Below are 13,062 nucleotides of genomic sequence, written 5' to 3'. Positions count from 1 at the left end.
GTATTTCCTTTCATCTGCGTTGTGAGACAACTCATCCAATTCACCAAAGTTCAATTTCCTCTGTAATCCATCTCTTTCCTGACTTTTTTGTGATGTAGTGTACATACTTGGTATAATTACTTATGCTAGTCGTTGGCCAGTATAATTTTACATGAGAAACAAGAAAGCTAAGACACCTGGAAGAGGTGAGAGACATAGCAGACTCTGCCTCTGTTAACAATGACCTGCTTTCACATTTATTCTCTGAGAGGACAGGAGGCCAGAGCATGCAGCAGATGAGACACAAGGAGGGCCCTTGACATGGTAACACCTGTGTAGAGGCTTTAAAATTAAGCTTTTGCTCTTATTTGCAAAGTATATATAATGTGTGTGTGTGTGTGTGTGTGTGTGTGTGTGTGTGTGTACACCTCAGTATGTTGCAATGCATGTCTAGAATAGTTTGGGGAATTTATTTATTTTTGATGACCTGGAACCTCAAACATTCATTTTTGATGACGTGGAGCCTCAAACCCTTAATATAATCTAGCATGAAATATAAATTTATCTATTTAAAAATTGAGACTTTATCCAAAATTTTTTCACATTAGGTGATACATTAAAATTCAGTTATGGAATTAAAATAATGTTATTCTCACTTGCCTCTGCAGGAACACATCCCAGTGCTATCCTGTTTGCAAGTTTTGTTTCCAGAAAGTTCAATTAATGAAAAGCTTAAAACCTACATTTTTGGGTACTCCATTCTATGAATATTATTTAAAGTTTTTTCAACATATTTGAACAAAATATAAGCAAAATTTGGAGCACTTATTTATTAATCTTATCCTATATAATAAGGAGCTAATATGTTAATTAGACCAGATGACAGAAAGACCTTCTGGAACGACCTTCCAGAACAACCAGGAGAGGGCCACTAGGAATCTAGAGCCACACAAGGCAGCCAGTGCTGTGAGAGCCTCTAGTTCTATATAATAGGGGGGTAATATGCAAATTGTCCCCCTTGACCAGGAGCTCGACCGGAGTTCAATAAGGGAGTGAGGCCAGCCCACCAAATGCTCAGGGTCCCTCCCCCTGACGGGCCAGCCCAATAGGCCAGATCCAGGCAAAATATATATAATGGACCCCACCACTGCACAAATTTGTGCACCAGGTCTCTAGTAAATAATATTTAACTATATTAATTCTTTGTGATTATGAAGATGCATTAATTTACAGTTTCTAAAACTGTGTTAAGAATTTTTTAAATGAATTCACCAAAATATACTTAATCAGCCTTAAGCTTACTCCCACCATGTATTTTACTAAATCTAAGTGACCATTTTGATGAAGGTAGATGATAACAAAGAAAAAGAATCCTCTGGCTGGAAAAAACACTTGTCTTTTTTGATACCAATTAGATTGTAATTATAAGAGTGCAAACTTTTATTTTCTCAAAACCATGGGTAGATGGCCTGTACTGAATTACTGATTTAACGAGTTTCTCATTTTGGCTACTTTATAAAATGCATATTCTTTTTGCAAACATAAACTGCACCATATACAACGCTGAGGGGCCAATATCTCTGCATAGCTCCCTAAATATAAACTCTCCAAGATAGAGGGTCCTGTAATTGGCTTCCAAGGAAATAGCAGATTTCAATAATGTTGGGATATGTTCTTTTTGAACGTGCTCCCTATTGTGAATATTTTTATGAACGTGGCCAAGTTTTCTTCTCATTCAGTGTGTTTCTGACATCTGCATAATTCCTTGCTAAGCAGATGCACAATTTGAATATGCTAAACAGCATTGGAGGTATTTGTGAGATAGGACACCTTTCCATACATTTTACTCAGACTTCAGTCCTGCCTCATTCAGGCTTTAGCAACTGTAATAAGAGCTCTACAGCCAAGATCTGCTCTGCAGAACTTGTCAAATGGGAGCATACACTGTCCCAGAAGACACACGTGAGCTCCACTTCAGCTGGGTTTGAAAAACTTATTTCAAGAATCCTTCACTGATAATGCAGCAGTTCTGCTTTGAGCCTGAGTTTAAGTTGGGAAAACATTTGAAGACATATTTTGAATACTAATTATGAAGAAACTCTTGTTAGTGGAGATGTCTATGTTAGCATAAAGCAGTATCAAAGCTTTTGTTTTATATAATGGAAAGCTCTCACAGCTGAAATATTCCTTGAACTTGAGATTGCTTTCCTATTGGTTCTGGAACATCCAAGGTCACTCCTTTACTTGGGGGACAATTTCAACAGAGACTTCCTTTCCTATCAGGGGAGTTATGGGTGCCCAACACACTGGCTCATTCCATCCAACAGCTGCACAAGGCTCTGGGGATCTCCAGACCTCGGATATGCTCATTGCCAAAAGTAACCATTATTCTGAGTATAGAGGGAGTTCCAGTTCCCACTTCCTGATTTCAGGAAGGGCAGAGGCGAGTGTGGAGAGCTCAGAAAGTACAGCATAGGAAATACAGTCAATAAAATTTTAATAACTATGTGTGGGGCCGGGTGGGTATTGGGAACATTGGAGGTAACACATTGTAAAGTACATAATTACTTAACCTCTATGCTGCACACCTGGAACTAATACAAAATTGTATTGAATGCAAACTGCAATTAAAAAATAAAATTAAAGAAAAAGAATTTATTGCCACTGCTGGGGTGGGGGCTGGGCAAGGGTTGGGTGAGGGTTGCAGACATGGGCAGGAGAGCAATGAAGGCAGAGAGCTCCAGGTTTATTCTGGTAAAAAAAAAAATGCATAGTCTTCCAGGACAGTAAGAACAGTCTACTAGCTTCCTAAAAATGCTCTAACAAATCACCTTACACTTAATGGCTTACACAACACAAATTTATCACCTAAAGTTCTGAATTTATCACCCAAAGTTCTGAGTTTATCACCTAAAGTTCTGGAGGTGGGAAGCTTGACAGGGTCTCACAGGGCTACAAGGCACAGCAGGCCTGTGGTTCTTTCCGCAGGCTCCAGGTAGGATGAGTTGCATAGATAGTTTCTAATGGCTGCTGCATGCCTTGATTCATGGTTTCTTCCTCCACCCTCAAAGCAGCGAGGATGGTCAAGTACTTTTCATATCTTCTCGCCCTGACCTTCCTCTGCATTCATGTTCTCCTCCGCTCTCTCCCATCTCCACTATCTTCTTCTCCTGACCTTTATGACTACATTGAGCTCACCCAGATCAGCCAGGACAACCTCTTGTCTCCAATTAGATAAGTAGCAACCAAAATGATACCTGCAACTTTAATTCTCCTTTGCCCTGTAATGTGGCATAATCTAAAGATTGGGTTTTGGGCATCTCTGGGGCCATAACTCTCCCTTCCAAGGGATCATAAGGGCGGGGCTATAGGACCCAGTCAGGACCCAGAGAGAAAGCAGGTACCCCCTTGATGGGGGCATAGCTTTTATAACAACATTGGCACAATTTTCTTATTCTTCATCAGACCTTATGCTAGGCAGCCTCATCAGACTTTTCCACCATCTTGGCAGTACAAACCTTTACTCTGAAATATTCTCTCCTGTTTTACCAACTTCTCTGAAATCCACCAGTATAGACAAAAAGAGGGGTATGGTTTGCAAATGAATAGCTGAGTGATCACCTCTCATAAATCATGCATTGTGGAAAGTTGTGAAGACAAGGGCAAAAATAATACAAAACTCCATGTGCACTAATTAGAATTTGTTTCTTACAATGCAAAGGACAGACCCCACACTGGTTTTCTGTTATTTGCTAAGTGTCAGTGTGGCGGGGGTAGGGCCTCTTATGTAACAAGCAGCGTGGCAAATGACAATTGATAGATGTGACTTTATACATTCTCAGGAGGAAGGATGCTACCAACATTACTCTTTCTCTGCTGGAAAATGCACAAACACACACACACACAAACACACACACACACACACACACACACACACACACACACTCACGCACGCACGCACGCATGCTCCTTGCTCCTTGGAAGGATGCAGGGACTGAAAGCAGTGAGTAAAGACCAGGTTTTAACCTTTAGGACCAAATGTGAAATTAGTCAAAATTCTAGTAACTTGACTTCATAATACATTGCCAAAAACAGTTTTACCCATCAATCATTATCAGAAATTATACTGAAGAAAAATAAATAATTGTAATTTTGATCAAAAACAGATATCTACTCCCTACACAAAGAGTATATTTTTTTGTTAGTGAAAATAATGAAATCTATTCAGGATTTTTCCCCCTTTGCTGACTTTAAAAATAAATGGCTTTTGTAATGGTAAATTCTCCCCTATGAGATCTTAATTCTCTCTCAGTGCTGATAAGTGCTATTTCTGCTTTCTGTAAGTTTTATAAAACATTACAAGACGTTTCCTTTCTTCTGGATCTCAGACATTTTGATGCTGATTCCAGGTGGGGACAAAAGAAAGCAGGCTTTGAGAAGAGATTGCAGAGACATTTATCCTGACGGAGAGGACAAAGACGACTAGTGAGCTGTATGTTTAAATGTTCAATGGTTTTCTAAGGTGACAGCAACTCTGCAAACACAGGTCACAGGCCTGTCACCTGCCATCTGCCACTGTGCCGAAGGTGGACAGTGAACAGTAGAAATGATCATATGGGAAGGGAAAGCTGTCCTTCTTTCCCCTTTACCTGGTAGAAGCGTCATCAAAGACCAAAGGGCCATAAGGAAGGTAGCTTACAACAATCACATGCACCCATGAGTCAAAACCAACTGCTTGGCGGAGGTTGACCAAGCCAACACACACACAAAAACAAAACAAAACAAAACAAAACAAAACACCTGCTTCTCCCAGCTCCAGGGGAAAAGAAAATTTTCTGCAGCTTATTCAAGACCAGGCCTCTGTCTCCTTTGGGAGTAGCAGCAATATTGAATGATTAGATGTTATGGTTCAGAGAAAGAATACGGGTGGATTTGCACTGTCCCCAAAGCTTACTGTGACACACACAGCAGATGTGCTGCACTGGCAGGGGAGGGAGTAGGAGGCTGTTACGGTGTTCTCTGGCATCGGCATTTGTTGAAATCCTTCTTAATCCATCCATCAATCAGAAATGTTCACAAACTAAATTTAAAAAGCACTCAAATGTGCATAAAAATTCTATCCTGCCCCTGAGAATTCTCACAAGCTTGCATGTATGTGGTGGGGGTATCTGAGGGGAGGGAGATCCCAAATATTACCAGAAGCCTTGAGCAGGGTTTGAGAGTGGGCACCCGCAAGCTGCATCTGATTTGGGGGAGGAGGCCCTCCCAGGATTTTTTCTTCTTATTGTGCACGAGTGCCAAGTTTATCCTTGGGGCTGGCCAGGAATCAACAGGTACCTAAGAATATGTGTGCCCATTCTCCACTTCCAGGGCCCTGAGCTCTCCCCTCCTTCTCAAATGTGTCCTTAGCAGCGCTTCTTCCTACAGAACCACTGCATCTCTAGCTTTTGAAGCAATAGACACAGATTGGAGCTGTCCAAGAGCTGCCCCGATTCCTGGCATTGATTTTGCACAGGGAGCCTCTTGGTGTGGCTCCACCACTTTTTCTGCTTCACCACCCAGTTATTTTCTGTTTCATTTGAGTGCGGAGGCAAGTAGGCTTGTTCAACCTACCTGTGCGGGTGACAAACAGTGAAATAATTATATTTAGATTCACTCAGTTGCCCTTTAGGTCCTTATCTTTAGCTCCATGCCTTCATCAGCCTCTGCTTCACCCCCGAAGGCAGGAGAGTCACCTGTCTTCACTGTCATTATGCTCCCATACTCCCTTTTCATGGTTTGGGATGCCTGTTTCTGGTACCAATGAAATGTCCTTATCTTATTACTGGGAATAATGACTGGTTTCTCTTGGTCAGCAGTTTGACTGGTTTCTCTTGGTCAGCAGTTGAGATCATCTTTCTTTTGCAACTATTATCATTCCAGCCAAGAAGAACTGACTTATGAACAGAGGGCAGTACAACACCAACCCCTTTAGTAGGACTTCCCTGTCTCTTTTCTAGCACAGTCCAGTGGTCTCAATCTTGCCAGCACCCCTGGCTCTCCTTTCAATTTTTATTTCTTGCTATTGCTTTATATGTATAGAATGAAAAACAGACTTATTCTGACGAGATGTCCTCTCTCAAGTGTGATGTCATTTACCTCAGTGAAAGGATCCAATAATGGAAAATTTAGGAATACAAGATTTTTTTCTTGGCTATTTAATAAGAGTGTAGAACCTTGGTGACACTGAGACAGGGTGTGGGTTGTCTGGCTGCTCTGTCAGAGTGGAGGGAGAGCCACAAAGAAGGAAGACCCCTGACTGACAGATCCTTGATCCTGGGCACCTCAAGATGGGCCAACAGCTGAAACCGATTTGGCTCAGTGGATAGAGTGTCGGCCTGCGGACTGAGGGGGTCCCAGGTTCGATTCCAGTCAAGGGCATGTACCTTGGTTTGGGGCATATCCCCAGCAGGGAGTGTGCAAGAGGCAGCTGTTTCTAACTCTCTGTCCCTCTCTCTTTCTCTCTGTAAAAAATAAATAAAATTTTTAAAAAATATGGGCCAACAGTGTCCACTAGTGAGATGGCCTTGTGCACAAAGACTGCCTTTTCTATGTCGCAGGTTCCTGAGAAATGTTGTCCCTTAGTGATTCACCATGAAAAGACAAAGTATTTTATTCCTTAGAGCAGTGTTTCCCAAAGTGTGGTACGGGTACCCCCAGGGGTATGGGAAGAATTTGGTGGGGGTACGCGTTGCACCGGAGTTTGGTGGGGATATGCACTGCAGCATGCTTAGATGCGCCTAATTCTACGTTCTCATGAGTATGAGGGGTACTCAGTATTACGGAAATTATAGAAAGGGTACACATATGTCAAAAGTTTGGGAAACACTGCCTTAGAGGAAGGTTTGTTATGGAAGATGACCATCATAGCACCTGCCTTTTTGTGAGGTGCTCGCTGTGGCTAATAACATTTCTATGCTTTTTGTCCTGATTAACAGCACAAATTCCATCTCTAGAACATTAATTAACCCACAGAACTCCCTGGCCTTTATTATCTTCAAGTTATTATGAGACAAGACAGAGGTTTAGTTACTAAGATACCAGATACCTCATCTCTCTCAGGCCTCATTATGTGAATGCACAGCCTCCCGAAAGGTTTAGAATGTAATCATACCACCTCAACTTAAGACGCATGCTACCTTTAAATGGTACCGAAAGCTTTTCATAAAGAAGTCCTGCATTGACTCAAATGTTTTCTAGATCTATAGTGGTAGAATCAGCTATTTGTTGCTTATGCTTTCTTTTGTTTGTTTCATGTATGCCTTATAATGGGCATATAAACAAATATGAATGGATACCCATTTATGTGTGTGCATGTGAAAGAGACAGAGAATGAAAGGAGAGAGGCAGGGGGGAAGAGAGAGAGGGGAAGTAGAGAAGAGAGAGAGAGAGAGAGAGAGAGAGAGAGAGAGAGAGAGAGAGAGAGAGAGAGAGATCTTTTCTGCATGGGCCTGGGTGGTCTGGGGCAGGCTGAGGACCACCTGCCTCTCCTAGTCATCCCTCTGCTTCGTTTCCATCCTGTGCTTTGCATAGAAGGGGATGGTTTCTTGCTGGTGGAGGGAAGAAGGTGAGGAGAATGTCTTCACATTCCCTCCAGACATGAATGAGGATTTCTTTTTCTCCACGACCTCTCTGACATTTGTTATTGTTTTTCTTGAAGATAATAGCCATTCTAAGAGGTGTGAGGTCATATCTCATTGTAGTTTTGATGTGTACTTCCCTAATTGCTAGTGAGCTTGAATATTTTTCACATATTTTTAAAATATATTTTATTGATTTTTCAGAGAAGAAGAGAGAGGGATAGAGAGTTAGAAACATCGATGAGAGAGAACCATCTATCAGCTGCCTCTTGCATACCCCACACTGGGGATGTGCCCGCAACCAAGGTACATGCCCTTGACTGGAATCGAACCCAGGACCTTTCATTCCACAGGCTGCCACCCTATCCACTGAGCCAAACTGGTCCCGGCTCACATATTTTTTGACCATTTGTATATCTTCTTGGGAGAGGTGTCTGTTCAGATCCTCTGCCCATTTTATTTATTGGAATGTTTGGTGCTAATAGCTCTTTATTATATATGGGGTATTAAATCTTTGATAGACGTATTATTTGCAAATATCATCTCCTATTCAGTAAGTTCCCTGTTTGTTTGTTATAGGTTTCTTTTGCTGTGCAGAAGCTTTTAAGCTTGATATAATTCCCAGTCATTTATTTTTGCCTTTACTTCCCTTTCCTTTGGGTTCAAGTGCATAAAATGTTCTCTAGGATCAAGGTCCATAAATTATGTAATTTATCATTTCATTTAGATCTTTGATCCATTCTGAATTAACTTTTGTTCATGGAGACAAATGTAACTAGTTTCATTATTTTGCATGGAGCTTTCCAATTTTCCCAACACCATTTATAGAAGAGGATTTCTTTTATAAATTGTCTGTTTCTAGATCCTTTGTCAAAAATTATATGCCCATATATTGATACTTTATTATTTTTTTCTCAGAATTGTTTTGACTATTTGGGGTTGTTAGTGGTTCATACAAATCTAAAAATTTCTACTTTGTTCTATTTCTTTAGCATATATCATTGGGATTATAATGGGGATTGCATCAAATCTGTATATTGCTTTGGGTAATGTGGCCATCTTAACAAGTACATCCATAAAATTGACAAACCCCTGCTTAGATTCACTGACATAAAAAGAAAAAAGACCCATATAAACAAAATCAGAAATCAAAGAGATGTTACCACAGACATCACAGATATACAAAGGAACACACTAGAATATGATGAAAGACTATATGCCACCAAATTCAATAACCTATAAGAAATGGATAAGTTCCTAGAAATATATAACTTTTCTAGACTGAATCATGAAGAACTGGAAAATCTAAATAAACACACCAGCAGTGAGGAAATTGAAACAACCATCAAAAACCTTGCAAAAGTAAAAGTCCAGGACCAGATGGCTTCACCAATGAATTCTACCAAACATTCAAAGATTTAAAACCTATCCTTCTCAAACTCTTCTAAAAAATGTATAAGAGCCAATTCTTCCTAACACATTTTATGAGGCCAATAAGTTTAGTTTCTGGTAGGACTGAGGATGAGGGCCAAGACTGGAGCAATTGCTATTGGTACTGATTTACATAAAAAGGAAACAGAGAATAGATGCTCCTGTAACTACTGGGACAGGTATAACCCTGCTAAGGATACACATCAGCATTGCTTTTCACTCCTTCTTCTTCTATAATAAAAAAAAATAGAGTAACATTTTCTATATAATATTTATTCTCTTGTTTGTGCCTTGTGTTCTATGCATCTTTCATTGAACAAAATCGTTGCTCTTTGGAGTTCATTCATTTCATGTGGTTTTAATCAGCTCCTGTTAGTGTCACAGTCAAATCATCATGTACTGATTTGAACAGTGAGGGGCAAAGGTGAAAAATAATTACTATCAATTTTCCATCCCTAGGTCCATCAGTGTCAATAGGACAAGAGGTACCAGGAAAAGAGTAATGAGGAAAGGACTTTTCCCAGCAGGATGCTGACTTAATTAATTTACCCCAAGCTAATCCAAAGAGAGTGGAAAATTGATTTAAGAATAAAATAACATGCTTATTTTAATCACTAAGCTTATTTCATCACAAGTTTTGTTTTAACTCTAAGCAATCAACATCATTTGTTTTAATGGAGATATTGTATAAACTCAAGCCCCAAAATAGTATGTAATAATTTACTCACAATTAATGAATTCATTCATTCATTTAATCAAATACTAAACACTGATGTTAAAACATGTAGTTACAATAAAGTGAGGGAGAAAGACTCGTGAATAAATAATAGTGTAGCAAGAACATCAGCTCCCTCCCTTAGCTTTGTCAAGGAGCCCCAGATGTGACTCTCAACCCAATGTATTTTTAATTAGCCATTTTTGTGACTCCTTAATGTATTATTTTCAGTTAAAACCATAGACTGGTAGTCAGATTCAAAGTTCTGAGTACATTTCAAATATCCCCGAGTGAGCAGGATAAATATAAATTATGCTCTCTTTTTTTGTTAAATTGAACTTATTAGAGAGACATTGGTTAATAAAATGATATAGGTTCCAGGTATACTATTTTACAACACATAATCTGTATATTATATTGCATGTTTATCACCCCAAGTCAAGTCTCCTTTTATCACCATTATGCCCTCTTTACCCTCTTCTTCCTCTTCCCACCCCCTCTCCCATGAGTCTTTTTCTTCTTTTCTTAGTCCCTTTACCCTTCTTACCCAGCTCTCAACCCCCTCCCCTCTGACAGCTGTCATTCTGTACTATGTAGCCAGGAATCTATCTTTGCTTTGCTTATTTCATTCATCATATTCCACATATAAGTGAAATCATATGGCATCTGTTTTTATCTTACTAATTATACTTAGCATAATAATCTATAGGTACATCCATGCTGCCACAAAAGGAAATGTTTCCTTTTTATGGCCAAGTAATATTCCATTGTGTGACTGTACCACAGCTCTTTTATCCACTTATCTACTGATGGACCCCTGGGCTTCTTCCAAATCGTGCCTATTGTAAATAACACTGCAATAAACATAGGGGTGCATATATTTCTTTAAATTAGTGTTGTTGTTTTGTGTTTTTTGTGTGTGTTTTTTCCCAGATACATTCCAGAAGTGGAATTGTTGGGTCATATGGCAGTTCCATTTTAAATTTTTTGAAGTTACTCCATACTGTTTTCCATAGTGGCTGCACCAATCTGCATTCCCACCAACAGTGCACAAGGGATCCGTTTTCTTCACATCCTCACCAACACTTGCTATTTGTTGACTTATTGATGGTTGCCATTCTGACAGGTCTGAGGTGATATCTCATTGTGGTTTTAATTTGCATTTCTCTGATGATTAGTGGTGTTGAGCATTCTTTCATATGTCTATAGGTCATCTGTATGTCCTTTATGGAGAGATGTATCTATTCCAGTCCTTTGCCAATTTCTTAATTGGATTGCTTGTATTTTTGGTGTAGAGTTTTCTTATAGTTTTTTTTTTTTAATTTATCTTTATTGTTGAAAGTATTAAAGATATCTCCTTTGTGTGTCCCCCCCCCCCCATTAATCTCCCTCCACCCTGTACTCCTATCCCTCCCAGGCCTTTACCACATTGAAGGTTTGGGAGGGATAGGTCTGTGTCCATGGGTTATGCATATATGCATATAAGTTATTTGGTTAATCTCTTCCCATCACCTCCCCCTTCCCCTCTGAGACTCATAAGTTTGTTCCTTGCTTCCATGTTTCTGTATCTTATTTTGTTTTCAATGGTTTATCTTTCTGGTACATTAGTAGATCAGATTATAGGATTTCTAACCAGACTATGCTTTGAATCTTAACTTTAAGACACTAATTCTTTAACCATTGATTAATCACTTGGTTTTCTTCAACTGTAAAATGATTATAATATTACATACCTATAAGGTTTATAAGGTTGCTTGGTGGCTCAAAAGGAAATATGGAATTAAGAATTTCAGCCTGATGACAGATCCATAATTGATGTTGCTTTAGTAGCTATCATTGATTAATTGATTCCTTTATTTATTCTCACATTAATTATTAACTAGTAGTCTTATTTATATTTGGAATATAGAGAAAAACTCAGAATACTTGGCATTATTGCTCATTTTGATGAAAACATTGCATTTCAATCTTTCTAGCTACTTACTAGTAAACTTTTTAATAAAGTTGTTGGCCATTTAAATGTGTAATTTAGTGATATTTGATCATAATTTTTCTCCTGTAAGCAGCCAGGATGCAGCATCTGGGTACAAGGTTCTCAGTTCTAAGGTTTTCTCTTGGCCACAATGCTGCATGCTCATTGACAATAGTTTCAGAAGCCCATGCCAGTCCTTCATTGAAATCAGGGGACACTATGGCAGTGTTCCTTAGCCTTGTTTTTATTATTGCCCAGACACTCTTTTCCCTAATCATTTCCATTCCCATGCATATACAATTACATACTATGCATTTATACACCTATCTAGATCTGTATCTATCGGTAGATGATAGATAAGTAAATTGCTAGGTGAAAAATTCTTGTGCTTCATACCTAAAAATAAAGGTTTTAGCTCCCCCAATTTTCATCCCACTGGGAGCAATATAGTCAGTCTCTCTCTCTCTCTAAGACAGAGCAGCTTACTGACCTGTGGCTGGAGAGAGAACTAGACCATTGGTGAGTACAGATAACTCTTTGAAAAGAGTCTCTTAAGAGTTTAGGGACAAGCTGAGCACTCCCAGTCTTCACAGGAAGGAGATATATAAACAGCAAGCACTCTACATGGCCCATCTATTGTGCCTGAGAAGGATGGTGCCTTGTAAATAGACAATTTACCCAAACTGTTTAAGGATAGATGTAAGATTTTGGAGTAGGGTTTTGTACACTATCAGAATTGTACAAGGAGGACATCTGAGTGGATCTAGGTTGGGTAAACCTGGATAATGGAGATTGCTGAAGGGGCTTTTGTAATAAAGTGTGTGTGAGCTATAGCAGTGAAATGAAGGAAAAAAGAGAATAACCAAAATTGCACATAATAAGCTGGACAAGGGCCAAAGGATGATCCAGTGGTTGGAACCTAGATCTGGACACTGAGCAAAGTGTGTGTCATTTACATACCAAGTAACATCAGAAAGAGTATCTGGTTTAAGACATTTAAAAAGAACATAATAAATTTTAGCTATTGTCTATTGGTAGATATTATTTATTTGAGCTTAGCCACTAATATATTTAAACAGGTTTATATGTGTTTGTCTCTCACACAGGCCACATTTTTCACTTATGAATATTAAAAGAAATATATTTAAATTGTGTCTTAACTGATTACGCTTACTAGTAAAATATTAGCAATAGCATTGTCTATTTGTCTAAAATAATTTATTTTATAAAACTATTATTCTATTGCCATTTGAAATGTGATGTTTTAGCATATATTTTCATAATAAAGGAGATCTTCAAGATGGTAGAGTTGTAGTTAAAGAAACCTCCTAACAACTAATGCTAAT

Source organism: Pipistrellus kuhlii, unplaced genomic scaffold (assembly GCF_014108245.1).
Source record: "Pipistrellus kuhlii isolate mPipKuh1 unplaced genomic scaffold, mPipKuh1.p scaffold_m20_p_4, whole genome shotgun sequence".
In the NCBI taxonomy this organism is placed as follows: domain Eukaryota; kingdom Metazoa; phylum Chordata; class Mammalia; order Chiroptera; family Vespertilionidae; genus Pipistrellus; species Pipistrellus kuhlii.
This window is presented reverse-complemented; position numbering follows the sequence as displayed.